General features: G+C 50.5%; 1 protein-coding gene across 1 annotated transcript in view; it reads left to right on the top strand.

Annotated features, from left to right (window-relative positions):
- LOC149337756 (uncharacterized) overlaps positions 1-21,800 on the top strand; it is a 102,539-nt gene that overhangs the window by 11,425 nt on the left and 69,314 nt on the right. The window lies entirely within an intron of this gene.

The raw sequence follows: 21,800 nt of genomic DNA, 5'->3' as shown, positions 1-21,800 counted from the left end.
AAATTTACTTGGGTCATTTTTAACAAAACTGGGCAACGTTGTGTTAAAGTACAAGTCTTTTGACTCACGAACCGCACGTTCAAGATTATTTTTAAGCGTTTCAATCTGACTTAACTGGCGTTAAGTCGTTAAGCGTTTCACTGGCGTTAGGCGTTAAGCGTTTCAATCTGACTTAACTTAACTGACTTAACTATGCTGAAAAGGAACGCTCAACATCAGCGAATGTTACAGGAGCGTGCTTGTACTTAGGAACATTTGATGGCTTTGCACTGTTTCGTATCATAGAATGTTCACCTAAAAGTACTCCTGAAATTTGCTTGAGGACTGAGAACCCCTCGTTTTTGTCCAAGACGGACTGCAACTTTGCGCGGACTTTCTCGGCAACTTCTCCGTGAGGAAGGGCAGCGATTCTTTGCTGCACATTCTCAATTAGTACAATGTTGGTTGTGAGCATTATACCTCCACATTTCATTTTTTATAGTCCTCGCAAGAAAAGTGAAGTTAGCGCACAAGTACGCGAGGTCTCCTTAGAGGTTGCCCTGAGAGAGGGCAGTTCGAGCCCTCCTGATTAGAGCACTCTCTCATCACCTGAGAAACTGTTTATGACGGTCTTCAGGTCAGAAAGGCGGTAGTTGTAGTATTCAACGGCTTCCAGCCACGTTCCCCAACGTGTGATGTTAGGCTCCGGCGGGAGAGGCACTTCCGGCAACTGCTCTTTAAACGCGCACACACGAGAAGGCGCTTTCAAAAATACACCCTTGACTGAAGCAATAAGTTCATTAACGTCCTTGAAGTGCTTTCTGAGTTCTTTAGAAAAAAAAATCTTCTTGAGAAAAAAATCAGTTAAACTGTTTCCAGCAGGTTAATGGCACATTTTACAGCTGGTTTCAATTGGAACCAACTGGGAATTATTTGGTCGAACCTATAACTTACTCCGTATACTTTCCGAAATGTGCTGTCATCTGCTCAACTACCACTTTAACAGCCAAAGTCATCAACAACCTGCCGCGATAAAATGGCAGAAAATAGGAAAAAGGTTGCTTCGATATTTTCGGCTGACGTGGTTGGTATTGTGTACACAGCCGGCGTAGGTGCAGTGTTCACCACAGCCAACAGATGAGGTCATCTAACGTTGTCACGTGTGTGTTCTACTCAAAACCGAAATGGATTCGAAAGAAAACAGATCTGAAAGCAAAACCACAGCGTATTTCAGGCCCTTTTTCTGGAAAATGGGGCATTTTTAGGCACCGACGTCGGAAATAGGCATTTATAGGCACTGACACCCAAAATAGGCATTTATAGGCACTATAAAAAGAGTATTAAACATATTATCACCACCTAATTCGTGCTCACATGTAAAAATGGTGCTCCTACGAAGCGTTGAAAAAAATAGGCATCTGCCTAAAATCCGGTCTCTGGTTATAACCATATCAGTTTTCCGTGTTTCAAAACGGGGTTGCCCTTGCCGCTGTAACTCTACAAAATCTGGCTTCACAGTGCGAAACAACATGGCCTTTCAAAAGCATGCAGGCAAAACAACCCCTCCAGTTCACATAGTTTGCAGAGAAATGGTTTAAAGAGTCACATTCTGAAAATCATCTTTGGAGACTGACGGCAACTCGTAAAACCTTTTTGAGAGTATGTGTTTCAATAGCAACTTGAAACACTTGCCGGCCTTTTCTCGCACTTGCTCTGTGCGCCCTTTATTTTTATACGCCCTGCACAGAACGACCGATTCCAGTTCGGCCCATTCATTTACTAAGCACAGCACGCATCTGCCATCCATGATCTAAGCAATCGAATAAATGCAGGCACTCCACCGCCAACCTTGCCGCCGTATGGCGTTTGGCTTAGAGGCATATTCAGATGGTCGGTTCCAAATATGTATAGTTAAAGCTACATGAAAAGGGTTGGTCAAAACTTCCCAGTCCACAAGTCTGCTTTTCAGTGTCATACCTTGCCATTTGTAATAACAATAAAGCTATCAACTTTCTCAGACGTGTGAACCTTCTCCTATCCTGTTTAGAGATTGTGCGCTTCGAGGACTTGTAACTAACCAAATACAGCGCTCGAAAGCAGAGCCTATGGCCTGGGAACTTTTGACTGACCATGTCCATAACGTTTCTATTTCCCTGCGAGGTAACCCCTTACAGTCAGTACATGAATACTCACTTGGGTATACCCTTTACCCGGAAAAAATAATCAGGCTAGTTTTCTACTGATGTTAAAAGCACTAAGGTGAAATAATTTATCTGTTGAAAGGCTTCGTTTGTTTCCGGTCGCTGTCACCTGTTTGAGACCCGTTGCTGCTTAATTGAACGAGCACAACTACAATGTGAGTCTTCAAAAGTCGCGCCATTGTCACCCAGACTTCGCGCACTTTTAAGTGGGAAGCTCCCAGACACCCTTAGAGCGTGTGGGGGTAGCGGTCTCGGACTCGAAGGAGATGCCCTCGACTCAGCGTGGCAAACTCAGCGGAGACCAGCTACCAAGTGACAAGAGGTTTTTGGGCGTTCGGTGCCCAGCTTTCGCTGGTCGCAAGCCAGAGAAGGGGTCGGAGCCAAAGGTTCACAAAACAAAACAAAGTTTATACAGCGGTTGAGACGATACAGAGGGTTTCACAAACACTAGTACAAAGACAAAGTGATTAGCAACACAATGCAACTCGTGCAAAGTTAACTCGAGAGAGAATACAATTTCAAAGGAAATATTACACCTGAAGTGCACTAAAACACGAGAGAGAGGTAAACAAACAAAACACAATTTGTTCACCGGGCACTGCGGCAGTCCGACGACCAGAGTTCCACGACGATGCCGTCCCGCAGACTGGCGAACGTTGCCTCGTTGGTCCGATGCTGGCCGAGTGGTGTTTTCCCGGGAGTCGAACGGGCGCGCTTCGATGAAGCTTAAACGGCGGTCCGGACTGGCTGATAGCGGTCAACGTCCTTCTTTATAGGCTCGCTCTCCCGTCTGTTTGTTGTTCGCGCCCGAGTAGGCGCGCACATACACGCAGGATTGGCAGTGCTGTCTCCCTTTCCTCTTCTCACCGGCCGCGCGTCCCCATTGGACAGAGGTCGGGGGTCGCATCTCGAAGTTTCGAGCGTGTTCTTGAGTGGCGCCGACGCCGACGGGCGAGGGGGACGTGTCTTAGTGCACGCAAGGCTACGCCCTTTCCCCCCCGTCAGCTGTAGAACCGACTCGCATGTTCGAGAATCTTCGGCGTGGATGACTCATTCCTTCGGCGCACGCCGTGGCGATGGAGAGAGAGGCACGCGCTCGGCGGGGGCTTTCCCTCTCTCCCGTTGGGCTCGCGCCGGCGAGACGCCGTGTGCGCGGCGGTTTTTCGTTGTTTGTTTCTAAAATGCGCCGAATTTTGTGACACTGCCCCTTCCTTTAAGAATATTGTGTAACAATATTCACAAATCAGAAAATTCGCGCGCACATGCATGCGCTCACAAAGTCAGTGGCGAATGCCAAAATACATACATCAATACCTTGATGCTTTCACATACATAACACAGTACAATAGCCAGATTGCACTCCAAAACACGCCGCAGTTCGGCGGTACAATTCGCGCGCACGTGCATGCGCTCACAATGTCAATGGCGAATGCCAAAGTCCACACATCAATACAATGATGTTTTCACATACATAATTCTATGCAATGTTCACAATGCACATAAAAACACACCGCGATTGGGCAGTACATTAACACAACATTGCATACAGGCACACAAGTATGTGGCACACTTTCGCCTATACTCCCAATTTCGTCTTACTGGGTTCAGGCCGAAAAGGCTGGCCCTGTTCTAGAATTGGGGAGCACTCCTGGCTCTCCTTCGTACGCGACTCTTTCGCTCTGTCAGTGTTTGCCTCTAGCCTTCCCGCCCTGGGAAATTATTTCAAATTCCACGCATACAAAAAGGTCTCGGGGCGGCACGCACCTGCGAAAAAGACAATCGACAGGTTCCAAGGCACTTGCATCAGAACGCAGAGACTCACAATAAGGACCGGTGTGAACACTCTCCTGGTATCCTTCCCGAATTCGACGGTGCGGCAAGCAAACAGCCGAAGCAATGTGCCGATAATCACGAGAATCATTTCCAGAGTGTGTATTGCGCTGAGTTTGGCAGAAACTCCTGACACATTGTTTTCGCGTGTCCTTCTCTGGTTTTTCGTTCCTTCCTTCGGCGTTCGTGCTCCGCTGCGGCCACTCACTGGCTTATCCGCCAGCTTCTCACAGCTGCTTACTTCGTTCTCGCATGTTTCTTGCGAAGAGGGTTTCTCTTGCGCGGAACGTTCCTGCGCTACATTTTGCCGTTCTTCCTTCTTCGGTGATTCTTTCATTTCTTCCTTTCTTGCGCTAGCTCGCTCGCGCTTCCTTCGCCGCCTTTTTCCCTGTCGATCGCTGCGACGCTCTGGCGTGCAGAATTCCGATTTTTCGCCCTCGCGGCGACCGCCTGGGTCCATGGGAAATTTTGCCCCCTTGATGTTACCCAATATAAGGTCGTATATGGGGTGTTCCATGCAAAGTGCAGTAAGTTTTCCGCTGTAGTACGGAGTCTGCACCTGCACTCTAGCTTCTGGTAAGCGCTTAAAGGATCCGTCTACTAGCCGCACAAGGTTCAGTTCAGTTCAGTTCAGTTTTATTCCTTAAAGGCCCCCTTTTCAGGGGGTGTTACATAAGGGGTGGGAATACACTTGAAAAACAGCAATGATTAACATTGAAGATGATTTGTTACACGCGCTTGAAAAACAGATGGCGAAGCGATGACGACGATGTCATAGGGAAGGCCGTTCCAGTCTGAAGCTGTTCGCGAAAAGAGCGATGCAGAAAAAGTAGTAGTGTGCGACGATGGGCGTGCAACTTGCAGTGGATGACTGGTGCGGTGAGATATGCGTGCTGCGGCTGTGATGTACGGTGCTTGATTCAGGGAAGAATAAAAAAACTTGTGAAAAAGAGCGAGGCTAGCGATGCGGCGACGAAATGAAAGGACTGGCAATCCGGATTTCACTTTCAAAGTTGAAACACTGGTGTCGTACGAGTATGAGGAATGAATGAACCGGACGGCACGATTTTGAACAGATTCCAATGCAGTGATTAGATATACTTGATGTGGGTTCCAGATGGCAGATGCATATTCTAATTTTGGTCTTACCAATGATTTGTACGCGAGCAGCTTTACCTCAGGTGGGGCAAGACGGAGGTGACGCTTCAGGAAACCTAGTGTTTTATTTGATGCTGAAATGATGTTACTGATATGAGCGCGCCATGAGAGATCAGGAGAGACGGTGATTCCCAGATATTTATACGATTCTGTTAGCTCAATCGGTGTATCAGAAACAGAGTAATAAAAACGATAAGGGTTGCGACGACGAGAAAAAGACATGAGTTTGCATTTAGTAGGATTAAGGGACATCAACCAATTATTGCACCAATTTAATACACTGTTAAGATCTGCCTGAAGGGTGTGTTGATCATCGCGATTGTTAATGGTACGGTAAATGACACAATCATCGGCGAACATTCTAATGCTGCTGGAAACATGCATGGGCAAGTCGTTAATATATATTAAGAATAAAAGGGGACCAAGGACAGATCCTTGTGGGACACCGGATGTTACTGGGACGGACTTAGACAGGTGGCCGTTAAATAGACAGACTGCGAACGATTAGTTAGAAATTCTTCAATACATTTTAAAATATTAGCGTGTAGGTTGAGCTGCGAAAGTTTTAGTAATAGTCGGCAGTGAGGGACCTTGTCAAAGGCTTTCGCAAAATCTAGAAAAATAGCATCGGTCTGCATTTTACGGTCGAGATTAGCATGTAAGTCATGAAGGAAGAGTGCTAGTTGGGTTTCGCATGAGAGGCCCTTGCGAAATCCGTGTTGTGAAGGATGGAAAAATTCGTTTGCGTCAAGGAAGTTCATGATTTGTGAGTATATGACGTGCTCCATTATTTTACACGGTACGCTAGTTAAGGAAATGGGGCGGTAATTCAAAGGTGAGTCTCTGTTACCCGATTTGTAGACTGGAACGACCTTGCCCTGTTTCCAGTCAGCTGGAATGATTCCTGAAGACAGTGACTGTGAAAAAAGAAGACATAAATAGGCTGCGCAAATAGTGTTCACGTTCTTCAAAAGTTTTGAATTAATTAGGTCTGTACCAGCTGCAGACGACAGTTTCATATTATGAATTATGGATGAGATGCCTTCTTCGCTAAAGGCAATAGCCGGCATGAAGGATTCCAAGTTAAAGGATGATAAGTGTGGAGGCGCGTCAAACTCGGTGGTGAAGACAGTTGCGAATGCATTGTTAAAAACATCTGCACAGTTGTTATCAGCAACAGGTTCATTCAAGTCATTCGTTAACGTAATATGGGAACGGTGCGTAGGATTTAGGACCTGCCAAAATTGCTTTGGGTTGCTTATTAGTAGGTTTGGTAAGTCGTGGTGATAAAATGAGGCTCTTCGTTCCAGTGAGATCCTTATCTCGCACCAAGCCTCGCTTTATGATGACCGCGCTGCTTCCTGTGTCCCGCAGTACTGAAATTCTGCGCGGCCCTACTTTCCCTTCCGAGACAGGCATCCTGTGCATACCGGCTTCGGGTCGCGCGTTCACTACCGCGTTCACAACGGGCACCTTCTTGCCGTTTTTCAGCTCGACAAAGCCGTTTTCGTCTTCTTCCTCCAGGTGATCACCTGAGGAGGCTCGCACGCACGATACCTGGGGAACGGACTTGCCCGGGTTGGAACAAGCCGCGGCTTTGTGCCCCTTCTGGCCGCACTTAAAACAAGCTGCAAGGTTACTGTTCGTGGCGCTGTTGCGGCAGTTAGATGCGTAGTGGCCTGTCTTGTTGCACAGGTAGCACTTCGGTGGAGGCTTTGGGCTGGATCGAGTATCGCGGCTGTCGGATTTCTGTGCGCTTTCTGAATTTGCATTCTTAATTTTGGTCAGATTCGTTCCCCCTTGGGCTTCAAGAAATTGGTCGGCAAGTTCTAGCATTTCGGAGAGGGTCCTGGCCCTTCTCTCCTTGAGGTATAGCGCCATGTTAGGGTGACAACTGCTCAGGAATTGTTCCTTGATCAGCAGCTCGCGGAGTGCACTATATTCCTGTGCGATTTCCGACAGTTCCGTCCACCGATCGAAATAGTGGCTTAATCGCGCCACATATTGGGTTGCCGTTTCTCCTTCTGTGGGCTTTCCTGTCCGGAATTTGTCCCGAAATCCCTCGGTGGTGAGTCGGAATCGTCTAAGCAGAGCGGCTTTCACCTTGCTATAACTTGCTGCGTCTTCGGGAGACAGTCGCCCGAATACACTTACTGCCTCACCGCTCAGACAAGTGCTAAGAACGGTAGCGCATTCACTGTCTGACCAATTCTGGCTCACCGCGATCCCTTCGAATCGCTTAAGGAATGCGTCGAGATCGTCCCTTCTTTCATCAAATTTTGGAAGCAACCTGCTGGCATCTATACGCAAGCTGCTACCTTCCTCTCTAGTGTTCTGAACTACAGCTGACTGATTCGCACCACGTTGCAGTTCCAGTTTCGCGGCAAGCAGCTTCATTTCGCGTTCAAATTCTCTTTCTTTTTCTTTCTCGGCTTCTTCTCGAGCCTTCTGCCTTTCCTTTTCAATTCTCTCTCTCTCTCTTTCGGCTTCTTCCCGAGCCCTCTCTCTTTCTTTTTCGGCCTTCTCTCTTTCCTGGTCCACCCATTTACGCAGTCCAGCTCCGGACAACCCCATCTGGGTGCCCACCTCTACAAGCTCCTTTAGCTCCTTGAAGCTCATGTTTGGAGACCGAACTCTACATTCAAGGCAATGAATACCTCTCCACGGTGAACCTCACTAACCGCTTCGGCGCGGCACCTCACAATATCGCTCTGCTGCTAACACTCGTTTACGATTCGTAAACTCCTTCCGACTCTTTCTCCGTTCTCTGTGCTTGCAACACCAAACGTCCTGTCGCGGACGCCAGAATATATTGTCACCCAGACTTCGCGCACTTTTAAGTGGGAAGCTCCCAGACACCCTTAGAGCGTGTGGGGGTAGCGGTCTCGGACTCGAAGGAGATGCCCTCGACTCAGCGTGGCAAACTCAGCGGAGACCAGCTACCAAGTGACAAGAGGATTTTGGGCGTTCGGTGCCCAGCTTTCGCTGGTCGCAAGCCAGAGAATGGGTCGGAGCCAAAGGTTCACAAAACAAAACAAAGTTTATACAGCGGTTGAGACGATACAGAGGGTTTCACAAACACTAGTACAAAGACAAAGTGATTAGCAACACAATGCAACTCGTGCAAAGTTAACTCGAGAGAGAATACAATTTCAAAGGAAATATTACACCTGAGGTGCACTAAAACACGAGAGAGAGGTAAACAAACAAAACACAATTTGTTCACCGGGCACTGCGGCAGTCCGACGACCAGAGTTCCACGACGATGCCGTCCCGCAGACTGGCGAACGTTGCCTCGTTGGTCCGATGCTGGCCGAGTGGTGTTTTCCCGGGAGTCGAACGGGCGCGCTTCGATGAAGCTTAAACGGCGGTCCGGACTGACTGATAGCGGTCAACGTCCTTCTTTATAGGCTCGCTCTCCCGACTGTTTGTTGTTCGCGCCCGAGTAGGCGCGCACATACACGCAGCATTGGCAGTGCTGTCTCCCTTTCCTCTTCTCACCGGCCGCGCGTCCCCATTGGTCAGAGGTCGGGGGTCGCATCTCGAAATTTCGAGCGTGTTCTTGAGTGGCGCCGACGCCGACGGGCGAGGGGGACGTGTCTTAGTGCACGCAAGGCTACGCCCTTTCCCCCCCGTCAGCTGTAGAACCGACTCGCATGTTCGAGAATCTTCGGCGTGGATGACTCATTCCTTCGGCGCACGCCGTGGCGATGGAGAGAGAGGCACGCGCTCGGCGGGGGCTTTCCCTCTCTCCCGTTGGGCTCGCGCCGGCGAGACGCCGTGTGCGCGGCGGTTTTTCTTTGTTTCTAAAATGCGCCGAATTTTGTGACAGCCATCTAGGCATGTACTGTCGAGATTTGAGAGTTCTCTATTCAGGCCGCTTCACCAGACCGCTTTTCGTTCAATCTTGAACGACAAGCACCAACTAGCCCGTGATATATTTTGAGGTAGCAGAATCCCACCGCTGCCACCAGTTGATATGTTTTGCCGAGCTCGTAGCGTGTCCCACCAGGCATCGGATCCAGGATCACCGCCGCCGTGCCGAAGGAGGAAGGAACGTGGGCCGGAGAGGGGGAGTAGGGGAAGTGAAGGAAAAACTGTATTTACATGGTTACATGATTAATTACATTATTTACAAGAGCGGGACTGAGAATGGCTCTCAGAGGAAGGGGAACGTCTTCGTCAACCGTAGTCGACTGGAGCTAGCAGGCGTCTCTCGGCCACACTCACGGCCGAGTTAAATATCGTTTGGTTTCCCCAGATCCCTGGCTGGGGAATAATGGTCGACGAGCACTGTCCAATCGGATGGACCGAAGGGGACGTTCTTGTTACCACCCACGGCTGGGCAGGTGCGGGTTTTTCCCTCTCTCTCGCAGCTGGGTCGATGAGAGGAGGAGATGCCGGCTCATCCAGCCCTGCGGGAAAGGAATCTCCCGAAGTCTTCCAGCAGGTGAATGAACTTGCTTCCCCGCCGATTGCCCAGAACGCGAGTCGGGGCCACAGAATTCTTCAATTATCCGCCAGCGTGACCGGCGCCGGCACGTAGCCTCCTCTGTGGTCGCTCAGACAATACCTCTGGCATCCCTGCTACACTAATCCGCTCAAGGAATTTCGCTGGGGGTACTGCTGACAATGGCCCTTGAAATTCCTGCTACACTAATCCGCTGAGGCTCGGACGGGCATTCCAAGCATCCCACTTCCCATGGTCATCGCGAGTTTGTCGGCCTCGAGGAATGTTCACGGTAGCTGCTTGATCGGGCCCACGTGGTCCGAAGTGGACACAGGTGTGACGGGAACACACAAAGAGAGTTAAGGGGGCGGGGGGGTAGAAACACAACAGCACGTCCGCCGCCCGAAGAGGTCTCGTAGTGGTTGCAGCCAACGCTGCTGCGCGCAGAGACCTGGAGTTGTGTCCGTTCGGCTTTTGGTCACAGCTGGGCCCAAAGTTTCTTCTTGCATCGTTGACAACTGTAACGGTCTCAACCAGCAAGGTACACAGCCCAACAAGCAGAAAGCGCCAAACCGACTTTAAGAACTGCCAAGCTGTTTTCGGTCGACAAAGTCTGTTTAGAGAAAATGAGCTGTCGCGTGAAATTTACGTCCTCCTCCGAAAGTTTCCAAGTTTGACCAAACCAGAATACAGAGAGCTTGTTTAGCCAAAAGGGAAAATTTTCCTAAAATTTTGGGGGGGTGCCGTAGCACGGTTTATGTCACAGAAAGCCACCGCCCGTGAGAGCACAAAGGGAAGGTGGAGCTGCTGAACACACATACAAAACAGACAAAAATGATTCCCGCTAAAGCAAAAAACAAAATACAAATTTGCATAGCGGATTAACGTCCGGGGAGTCAGGAAAGGGCATTACACGTTAAAGCTTCGGCTGAGGCCATCAGCGTTGCCATTACTCGCACCCTTCGGCAACGCATGTGAACTGAGTCCCGCAATGCCAAGCTCCGAAATTTCGCATAGGAGAGTGATATGAACAAAAGACAAAAAACAAGCATTAAACTCAATATGATATTATGCGTCATATCCGCCCCTTGCGCGGCCGTGGTCCGACAGCTGCCTTAGCAGATGAGACATTACATAATGCTAGGAATTTCAGCCTGCATTTCTGTACAGGAGAGTTAAATGAACAAAAGAAACAAGCATTCAACTCAAGACGGGATTATTCCTCGAATCCGTCTACAAACAGCGTTGCGACTCAAGGAATTTACTGGTTCCTATTTTTCAGCCGCCCCCTTCGCGGCCGCGGTCCGATAGCTGCTCTAGCAGGTGCAACAGGACACAAGGCTAGGAATTTCAGCTTAGGACCCTTAACTGTTCCTCGTCCAAGTCTCGTGGTTCTGAAGTTTGGCTGACGCTCAGAAAGCAGAACGCGAGAAGGGAACGGACGAGTGCGAATGCCGTGCCAGCGTATCCGTCTCTCTCGGATCGGGTTCGCGCGTTGCTTTCTCTTGGCTTGTGTTCCCACGGGGCGGGTGCGAACTCTTGAGCACCGAGGTGCCAAATTGGGGCGGCCACGCGGTTCGGATTTTAGTCGAGCATTCAACAAGAGCCGCACTTTCCCCTTAATTAACTCTTCCCGTTTGGCCACCTCTTTACGCTGCCGCTCCGTGGAAACCCTCGCTGTTGGTTTGCGGGGCGCGTCACTAGCCATCGCGGAACCGTCACAGGTTAAGTCGTCGGCGTTCGCCTCATTTCCAAATTGTGATCCAGCCTGCTCTGGCTCACTACCGTGAGAGTTTATAAGGGTTACAGGGTCACGTTTGCCCTCTTCACCCGCGTGCTCTGCTGGCGCTGCGAATTCTGGAGCCTTCGAACTGGTGAGGACCTGCGCAGCGCTATCTCCAAGACTAAGGCCCTTTTCTTTGGGCAGCCTATCCAAGTGATTTGGGAAAATCGAGGGATGCTGCATAGGCAGATCTTGGGAGACGGCTGCCTCGGTCAGACGCAGCTCGAGCGGGCTCTCGATCGCGACGCGGGCAGTAAGTTGGTCGTGTTGGATACCTTTCCTATCCTTATACTGGCGGTACAGCAGGCCAGAACGGAGCTGGAAAGGTATGTTCTTCCGTGACACACCTATGTCAATTTGGTGACTCAAGTTGCGTAGAGATTGGTCTTTCTATTGCTCAGCGGTGAACGTTTCTCTGTCCACACGAAGGAGTTCAAGAAAGCCATCTGAGTGGGGCAACACTAGATTGGTATTCAATTCCTCACCTAGCCCCAGCTCATCACTCGCGCCTGATTCGGAAGACTCACTATAGCTTGCACTACTATCGGTGCTCTTTACCCCTGTGCTACAAGTGAGTAAGTCCTGTGCTGACTCGTCATTAGGTAACGCGGAGCCGTCACGGGTTAAGTCGCCGGCGTTCGTCTCATCGTCTGTTTGTGACGAAGCCTGCTCTAGCTCATCACCGTGAGAATTTACAGGCTTCGGGCTTACAGGTTGAGGTTTGCCCACTTCAACCACGTGCTCTGCTGGCGCCGCGACCTCACGAGCCTTCGAAATGGTGAGGACCTGCGCAGCGTTATCTCCAAAACAAAGGCCTTTTTCTTTGGGCAGCATATCCAAGCGATTTGAGAAAATCGAGGGATGCTGCTTAGGCAGGTTTTGGGAGACGGCTGCCTCGGTCAGACGCACCTCGAGCGGGCTCTCGATCGCGATGCAGGCAATTGGCAAAGACACGCAGTTTTCATTGACGCATAACTCGTTTTCGGGTGTTCGGTCGCGAGCGGCTGTCGTTCCCTTATCGCTGAACTGATCTTTGTTTCCAAGCAGCGATGATGCGCATTCCTCGCTTACAGTAGAACTTGCAGTTGCCTCCTTCAGCGCGCGACTGCTTTCCGGAGGACGACATTTTTGCGCGGCGCCTACGTCTTTCTGGGTTGAAAGGGAAATCTGCGCGGCATCGCGCTTTTCAGCTAACGCCGCGCTCTGGCTTGGAGCTCCACAGTCGCTGTCAGGTTTGCCCTCTTCAACTACGTGCTCTGCTGGCGCTGCGAATTCACGAGCCTTCGAAGTGGTAAGGACCTGCGCAGCGTTATCTCCAAAACAAAGGCCCTTTTCTTTGGGCAGCATATCCGAGCGATTTGAGGAAATCGAGTGATGCTGCTTAGGCAGGTTTTGGGTGATGGCTGCCTCGGTCAGACGCACCCCGAGCGGGCTCTCGTTTGTGACGCGGGCAATGGGCAAAGACACGCAGTTTTCATTGCCGACTTTAATTTCTTTTCGCGCCGAAACCTCCTGATTTAATGTCGAATTCCTGTCGGCGCGCTTCGCCTCTAAAATTTGTTGCAACTCCAAACGCATTAAAGCAAGTTGCCTTTCATCGGCTTCCTTGAGACGAAGACGTTCTTTTTCTATCCTGTCAGCCTCCTCCTTAGCGGCTTCCTTGCTGTAAAGGCGTTCTTTTTCTATCCTGTCAGCCTCCTCCTTAGCGGCTTCCTTGCGGTAAAGGCGTTCTCTTTCAACCCTCACGGCCTTCTCCTTGCGTTCCTTTTCAACCCAGTCGGCCTTCTCCTTGCGTTCCTTTTCAACCCTGTCGGCCTCCTCCTTAGCGTTCCTGATTCCCTCCTGAATGACTTCCCAGGTCTCCCAAATTTTGTCACCCTCCTCCTTAGCACCACATTCCTTAATAGCCTCAATCAGCTGCGGCTTTCTGTGACTCTTCCTGGCCTCAATACCCAGCTTTTCACACAGCAACATCAACTCTGGCTTCTTTAGCTTGCTCAAATCCATGGCAATTCTCGAACGAGGACTTTCAAAAATAAGCTGCTACGTGAAATGCTTAAGCGAGCACGTGCAGAAAAACAATCTACAGGTAGTGATAAATTTCCAGAGTTATCAAGCCTGGCAGATTCTCAAAGAAAGTCAAGCGCTCACCACTGCTGAAGCCAGGACCAAGCGTGGAAGATCCCGCCGCTGCCAACCAGTTGATATATTTTGCCGATGCTAGAAGCGTGTCCCACCAGGCATCGTGTCCAGGATCACCGCCGCCGTGCCGAAGGAGGAAGGAAAGTGGGCCGGAGACGGGGAGTAGGGGAAGTGAAGGAAAAACTGTATTTACATGGTTACATGATTAATTACATTATTTACAAGAGCGGGACTGAGAATGGCTCTCAGAGGAAGGGGAACGTCTTCGTCAACCGTAGTCGACTGGAGCTAGCAGGCGTCTCTCGGCCACACTCACGGCCGAGTTAAATATCGTTCGGTTTCCCCAGATCCCTGGCTGGGGAATAATGGTCGACGAGCACTGTCCAATCGGATGGACCGAAGGGGACGTTCTTGTTACCACCCACGGCTGGGCAGGTGCGGGTTTTTCCCTCTCTCTCGCAGCTGGGTCGATGAGAGGAGGTGATGCCGACTCATCCAGCCCTGCGGGAAAGGAATCTCCCGAAGTCTTCCAGCAGGTGAATGAACTTGCTTCCCCGCCGATTGCCCAGAACGCGAGTCGGGGCCACAGAATTCTTCAATTATCCGCCAGCGTGACCGGCGCCGGCACGTAGCCTCCTCTGTGGTCGCTCGGACAATACCTCTGGCATCCCTGCTACACTAATCCGCTCAAGGAATTTCGCTGGGGGTACTGCTGACAATGGCCCTTGAAATTCCTGCTACACTAATCCGCTGAGGCTCGGACGGGCATTCCAAGCATCCCACTTCCCATGGTCGTCGCGAGGTTGTCGGCCTCGAGGAATGTTCACGGTAGCTGCTTGATCGGGCCCACGTGGTCCGAAGTGGACACAGGTGTGACGGGAACACACAAAGAGAGTTAGGGGGGGGGGGGCGGTAGAAACACAACACCCGCCAGAAAACCCTTCTGATAGGGAGGCACATTGAGAAGTTGTCACGTGAGATCATGGAAACTGCCAGCATAAAGAGGTTGAATGATCATTGTGTGGTCACACTTTAAACTTCATTATCAGAAAAAAAATGTAGCTTTTCTCTAAACTAAATTCTAGGTTTCAGCATTATTCTGTAGCACGATAGTTCTTACTCCATTCTAAGTTTTTCTATGCTTTTCAGTCGATGATTGCCAGTTTACCATATTTTTTTTGCCTTGTTCTTTGTTGCGCATATATCCTTTTACCGTGATGCCCACCAGTCATGTTTTTAACCGCTCATCACTGTTTTCAATATTTGCAGCTTTCTTTCTTGTGCTTTTTTAGGGTTCATATTCTTAGCCGTCATTCAGGTGCTGTTTTTGGCACTGTTAATTGTTGTTGTTGTTGTTATTCAAATGCCTAGCAAGGGAACAGCAGTTCGCAGTTGGTAGCCAGGTGCTGGAAGTAGTAAGAGAATATGTCTATTTAGGGCAGGTAGTGACAGCTGATCCAGATCATGAGAGGGAAATAACTAGAAGAATAAGAATGGGGTAGAGCGCATATGGCAGGTTATCTCACATCATGAATGGCAATTAAGCAAACAAGGGAAGGGGATGAGGGGCTCGTTATAAATATGACAGAAGCCAACAGCCACAGAAACCAAGGAGCACAGGGGAATTTTTCTTTTTTTTTCCAAATTAATTTTTTTCTTTTGTGGTGTTGATCAATTTAGAATATTACTGAATATGTTATCGCTTAAAGCTAATTGATTAGAAAAGCAGAAGAAAAAACAACCACGTGCCGCCGGTGGGATCCGAACCCACGACCTCCGAATTACGCGTCCGGTGCTCTACCTCTGAGCTACGGCGACGGCTGTCAAACCTTCTGCTTTCTGGGGTATTTATGTTTACAAGTAACCTAACCTTGAGAGTGTTCATCAGCGCCACCCACGTTCATAAGCGGCGGACGTAGCACGTCCTGAGTTACCGCAGGTGTGACGTAGAACGTCATCGAACGGAGAGGGTGGAAGCTGCGTCAGAACCCTCTTATGCTGCCTATGGCATCAAGGCTGCCAGAACCGAGGCCCTCGCTAAGCAATTAAGCAAACAAGGGAAGGGGATGAGGGGCTCGTTATAAATATGACAGAAGCCAACAGCCACAGAAACCAAGGAGAAACCAACGTGGGTGGCGCTGATGAACACTCTCAAGGTTAGGTTACTTGTAAACATAAATACCCCAGAAAGCAGAAGGTTTGACAGCCGTCGCCGTAGCTCAGAGGTAGAGCACTGGACGCGTAATTCGGAGGTCGTGGGTTCGGATCCCACCGGCGGCACGTGGTTGTTTTTTCTTCTGCTTTTCTAATCAATTAGCTTTAAGCGATAACATATTCAGTAATATTCTAAATTGATCAACACCACAAAATAAATAAATTAATTTGGAAAAAAAAAGAAAAATTCCCCTGTGCTCCTTGGTTTCTGTGGCTGTTGGCTTCTGTCACATCATGAATGGCAGTTTACCCATATCGCTCAAGAGAATAGTATACAACAGCTCTATCTTAACCGGTGCTCACCTATGGGGCAGAAACGTGGAGGCTAACAAAGAGGGTTCCGCTTAAGTTAAGGACAACGCAGCCAGCTATGGAAAGAAAAGTGATGAGTGCTACGTTAAGAGATCGGAAGCGGGCGGAGTCGGTGAGAGAAGAAACGCGCGTCAATGATATCCTAGTTGAAATCAAGAGGAAGAAGTGGGCTTGGGCAGGGCATGTGATGCGAAGGCAAGATAACCGCTAGTCCTTAAAGGGACACTGAGGAGAGCACTATTAATATTTTTTTTTATGGTAAAATCCGATAGTTCTCAAAAGAAAACATTCGACAGAAGTCTGTATGGTTGGGAAATTTAATGTTAGGAGAAGGTAAGTGACGCCAACCAAGTAAAATACAGGAAAAACACGACGTTTCGGGACCGGCTCGGCCCCTTCTTCACGGTGTGACTACGGGCGAGCGCAGCTTGGCTTTTTAAGCCCCTGTGTGGAGGACCTGCGGGTCAATGGCCGCAGCCCATGGACGTAGGATGAGGGGAGAGTCCCCAGGGAACGATTAACATTCTCTCGTGTTTGTCGTGGCACATACAGCAAACACGAGAGAATGTTAATCGTTCCCTGGGGACTCTCCCCTCATCCTACGTCCATGGGCTGCGGCCATTGACCCGCAGGTCCTCCACACAGGGGCTTAAAAAGCCAAGCTGCGCTCGCCCGTAGTCACACCGTGAAGAAGGGGCCGAGCCGGTCCCGAAACGTCGTGTTTTTCCTGTATTTTACTTGGTTGGCGTCACTTACCTTCTCCTAACATCCGATAGTTCTGCATGTCATGGCTTTGTTGCCACTTGGCCGGCAGCGAAAGATGCATTTATTTCTAAGAAATTTGGATTCTAAGTTTAAAAAGTTTTTCCCGACGCTCTGATTCAAACTTGGGATTCGTCTATGACGACAGAGGACTAAGAGACGTGAAACATGACGTGCACATGACGTAACGCAGACTCCGTGATTTCTGGTGCCAGCAGTGCGGCCTAGCAGCAGCCGAAAAGAAAGCTACCGCCGGCCGCACGTTGAAGGCATCTATCGGCTATTGCGGCCGTCGCTACAGTCGCTTCGATTACGTTTGCACTGGCGTTTTGCCAGCGTTACGATGGATCTCGTTCTCGAAGTCGTCAACGAAGTTCTCGCAAATAGACACCTTTAGCATACCGTGTACTGTAGTGCCAGAGCCCACATTTCGCTGGCTGGCCTCTCTGGAAACAAGCGCTGCGCGCCCGCCGTCGCTCACAGCAGGCCCAGACTTTCTCGGACAAGTCGCGACATGCAGCGTGACTCATCGCGCCGCCGCGGCGCCGACACGGACCCTTCCTCCTCTCCTCCTCTCCGTCGGTGCGAACTCCTCCGACGCTCGCCGGCTCTCGACCATTGGTCTAATTTGAACGGTGGCCAGTGATTGGAGGATTTGAACGGCTGGCTGCCGTAACCGTTACCAGCGGCTATAAAAACGGAGCCGCGCTGAACCCGAGCAGCAGACGGGCAGCAGAAGAGCCATCACGCCGGAGCTACGCTCGCCGCCGGGGCCGCCCTTCTTCTTTGTGCTAGCCCGTGGTGGTCTTGACCCTTGTATCATGTAAAAGCCCTTGTACATACTGTACATAAAGTTCATTTGACTCACCGTCGCCTCGACCGTTTCCTGGCTCGGACTCCCAGTCCCAACAGTGGTGGCAGCGGTGGAATGCCAAAATCCCAACAGTGGATGGCAGCTGCGGGATCGACCGGCGTCAGCTACCTCGGCGCGGTGAGTGCCAGTTTTTCCCCTCAATTCGCCAGACTGCTCTAGCACACGTGATTGTAGTTTAGAGTAGGGCTGGGTGTAGCACTGTAGAAAGCTTTGCTGTTTCGAGCCAAGTCGGAGCGCCTTGAAACGAAAGCTGGTGCAGAGGGAGTAAACGAGGCGTTGTTGGAAAGAATTACTTGCGCGTGTCATGCTGGTAGCGCTATAGTAGTGAACGGCAAGGGAATTCTAAGAAAAGGGCAAACTACAAGAGGCTATTGAGCGCGATGGAGAACTTCGAAGTGAAGGAACTCATCGAAATTTGTGAAGAGTTGGGCATTGATTTGGGCCCCGCAAAACGAAAGCATGCGATTCTTGAGATCATGCGAAAAGAGAATGTAACGGCTGAGGAAGCCAATGAGGCCTGGGGAAGAGATCACAGAACGCCGTGAGCACGAAGAGGCTGAAAAACAGAAGCAGCTTGAGCGCGAACGGGCAGAACGTGAGCGCGAGGAGGCAGAAAAACAGAAACAGCTTGAGCGCGAAGAGGCAGAAAAACGGAGGCAGCTTGAGATAAAACGGCATGCTCGCGCTAAGAAACTGATGGACCTGGAGCTTGAAGCACACAAGATCTTTTATGAAAGAGATAGAACATTGTCCGCTCTCCATGAGACCAACGGTCAGCAGCTGAGAGACAGGCCGCAGCCCTTCGTGATCGCCGAAGATATGGCGAAATATTTGGCGGAATTCGAGCGCGTCTGCGAGAGAAAGCGCGTTGAGCGGAATGGTTGGGCACAGAAGTTGGTAGCCCTGGTTTCTAGCGAAGCGTATGACGTGGTAAAGCGCCTGTTGGACGACGGCTTGGCAGACTACGATGAGCTGAAAAGCTTCTTACTGGCGAAATATAACGTGTCACCGCTGGACCTTCGCCAAAGGTACCTGCGAGAGAATAGCACCCCATCGTTTAACGATTTTCCCTACCAGTTTAAAGCCGACATTTTAGGATGGCTCGAAAATGCGGAAGGTTCGGAAGATCGGGACACAGAGGTAGAGTGCGTCGCTGTGGAGCAGCACTGCCAGTGCGGCACAGAGGAAGGTAGTCCGTACGTGGCAGATGTAACTGCTGCTGTAACATTGGGAATTGCCCCGCATTCGCCAACTGAGAAAGCCTCTATACCATCGGATAAGGTGGTCACAGCATCGGACGACGCACTTACAGAGGTTTCGCCCATTGAAATTGTGGCGGAGTTACCCGAAAGCGGATCTCCTAGCGAGTCAAAAGCAGGAGAAGTTGCCGAACATGGCAGAGAGGTCGTCCGTCTGGACATTAATGAAAACGCTTGTGTCGTAGATGAGAACGACACACCGCGTTGTGCATCGCATCCAACAGAAATGCAGAAACCTGAGACTTCCGATCAACGGATGCGGACGCAGTTAGAGTTTGCGGACGCTGGGTTGTGCGTTGGTGTCTCGGGCGAGGAATGCGAAACGAGTCTTGTGCTTTCGCACTGCTCTGAGCTTTGCGACTTCCCAGAAAGCAGCTGCAGTAGCGGGAACACCGCGACTGAGTGCAGAGCCGACCCTCATCCGAAATTGGCTGAAACGCGTCAGGAGCATGACGAGAACTGTATACCAGCACTCATATCAGTTGAAAACACTGGTTCGTCCGCGCCTGAAGAAACTAAGGTGCTGGACGACAGTGGAGTACAGAACGTTCCAGACGACATGGGGGCTGTAGACGTCATTCCTTCCGAGAAAGATGAGGACGAATGCGCACTCAGAGACGCTGAGCAGGAAGAGCGCATCTTTGAGGAACTTAGTGAAGGCGCCAAAGACAGGTCTGGTCTCGGTAGCGCACGTGAATCGGCTGAGAATCATAGTGACATTGTCAGAGAACAGGAACCTAGGCGACGAAAGCAGCATGTGCTTCCTCAGGAGAAAATGATAGGAAAGCATAAGAAAGAAAGCTGCAACCGGAAGGAAAGTAACAGCCAGTTCCGAAAAGTGAGCTATCACCCCAAGGTGACCGACAAACAGTGCTGCCGCCGAAAGGACAGTAAATGCAAGCTCGAGAGAGAGAGCTGTCACCAAAAGACGATGAAAGGCAGGCAAAAGAAAGAGTGGTGCCGCCGAAAGATGAAAGGAAGGCATAAGAAAGACGGTCGCCGCCGAAAAGAGAGAAAGGGCAAACGCGCGAAAACGGGTTTCCACCATCGGAAGCGCCAGCGTCGCCGGCAAAATGACTTCAGTAAAGTCAGTCACGTTGTCAGCCCTGAAACTAGAGTCAGAATCAGAGCTAAAGAAGTGTTCGAGGCGTCGCTATCGCGAAAAAGGAAGCGCATCAGTGTGTCAAGGCACATCGATCTGAGCAGTCGAATAAACTGCAAAAAGAAATCGTGCAAACATTCGCGCGGAAAAGTGCACCAAAGCAGCAAACCGAGATACAAGAGAGCGCTGCCCGTGAGGCGAAAAATTAAGGAGCGGGACAAGTGTGAATCTTGCCGCCAGCACAGAGAGAGCGAGACGCGCAAAGGCACGTGCTCTCATGCGGGCTCTCGCTTTCCGCTGCATTCACGGGAGAAACCGCGCTCCCATAGAAAGCGGCACGCGCGCGGAAGAAAAGCGCGTGTGCGGCTCAAAGAGCGAAAGGTTGTACGAGGCCGCAGTGACAGGGGCAAGAAAATTGCCAAGAAGAAACCGTCTAAGCGCTCGGCCAAGCACAGTTATCGCGATAGAAAGCCGCGATTCGAGATGACGCCACTTAGTAGGCGTAAAATCAAAAGGCCGTGTAGATGTGAGCCTGACATCGAGCGGAGAGGCAAAAGGGTGCGCGAGAAATTAAAAACTCGTGGAATGTCTCACTTGCCACCACGAACAAAGAGAAAGAAAGAACGGTCCCATCGGAAGCGTTGCGCACTCGCTATGGGACGTCGCGACTGGCGCGCGAAGCGCAAAGAAAGGGACAAGTTGCCAGTCTATGAAAGCGAATCGCTCTCGTACTGTAACTCCCGTAGAAACTGGAAAGACAAGTACAGAGAGAAAGAAAAGCGCGTATACCGCGAAAGAGGCAGAGACATTAGCTACCGCGGTAGTAGAGAGAGAAAGAAAAGCGCGTCTACCGCGAAAGAGGCAGAGACGTTAGCTACCACGGTAGTAGAGAGAGAGAGAGAGAGAAAAGCGCAGCACAGCGAAAGAGGCAGAGTCACTAGTTTCCGCTGTAGCGGGTGTCGTTTACCGTCCGTTAGAAACGAGGAAAACGCGAACGTAGACGCACTAAGCCGTGTGTTCTAAGCAAGGCTGGCTTCGCCTCCTCGTGACCTACATTTTGTCTCTTCGCGAACCGCTGTTAAGTTCGCTCGTAGATCCGGGAAAAATTAATGTCCTCATTTGTGGCCTCAGCTGAGTGTTCTTCTGGCCGAGTGATCTCAAGAGAGCGAATTTGCTTTGCATTCATTTTATTCCGTGTGTTACATGTGTTTAACACTTTGTTTGAGTTTATTATTTTAAGAGTTCTGGTATCCCACATGTGTCTCTTGTTGAAGAGGGAGCGAAAAGGGGACAGAACTATTGCTAGCGGAGTTTTGTGACCTTTAAGTCTGGTGTATTGACGGGTGACAGAGGGCACTTGCTCGTGTTGGGTGTTGCCGGTTGTCGGTCGGTTCTTCGCAACATGCAGAACGATCAACGACCGATGCTGAGAAGCAAGCTCTTCCGAAGGACCGAGCGAAGCTGATCCAGTCACCTGGGCGACTAAGCTGCGGAGCAGTTATCCTGTCCTGACGAGCGGGACCCGTTCTCGGAAAGGAGCCTGGAGCTTCCTGCGGCTGAACACCGGACGAGAACTTGGAGGAGCCTGGCGTACGAGCGCGCCCCGCATCCGAGCCACGCGGAAGTAGCTCGTCTTTGCGGCGCATTGTCTGGCGGCGGTGGTGCTGTAGTGCCAGAGCCCACATTTTGCTGGCTGGCCTCTCTGGAAACAAGCGCTGCGCGCCCGCCGTCGCT

The sequence above is a fragment of the Amblyomma mixtum genome, chromosome 7 (assembly GCF_055824585.1).
Source record: "Amblyomma mixtum isolate Tamu chromosome 7, ASM5582458v1, whole genome shotgun sequence".
Classification (NCBI taxonomy): Eukaryota; Metazoa; Arthropoda; class Arachnida; order Ixodida; family Ixodidae; genus Amblyomma; species Amblyomma mixtum.
The sequence above is the reverse complement of the archived record's forward strand: the minus strand, read 5'-3'. Positions and strand labels throughout refer to the sequence as shown.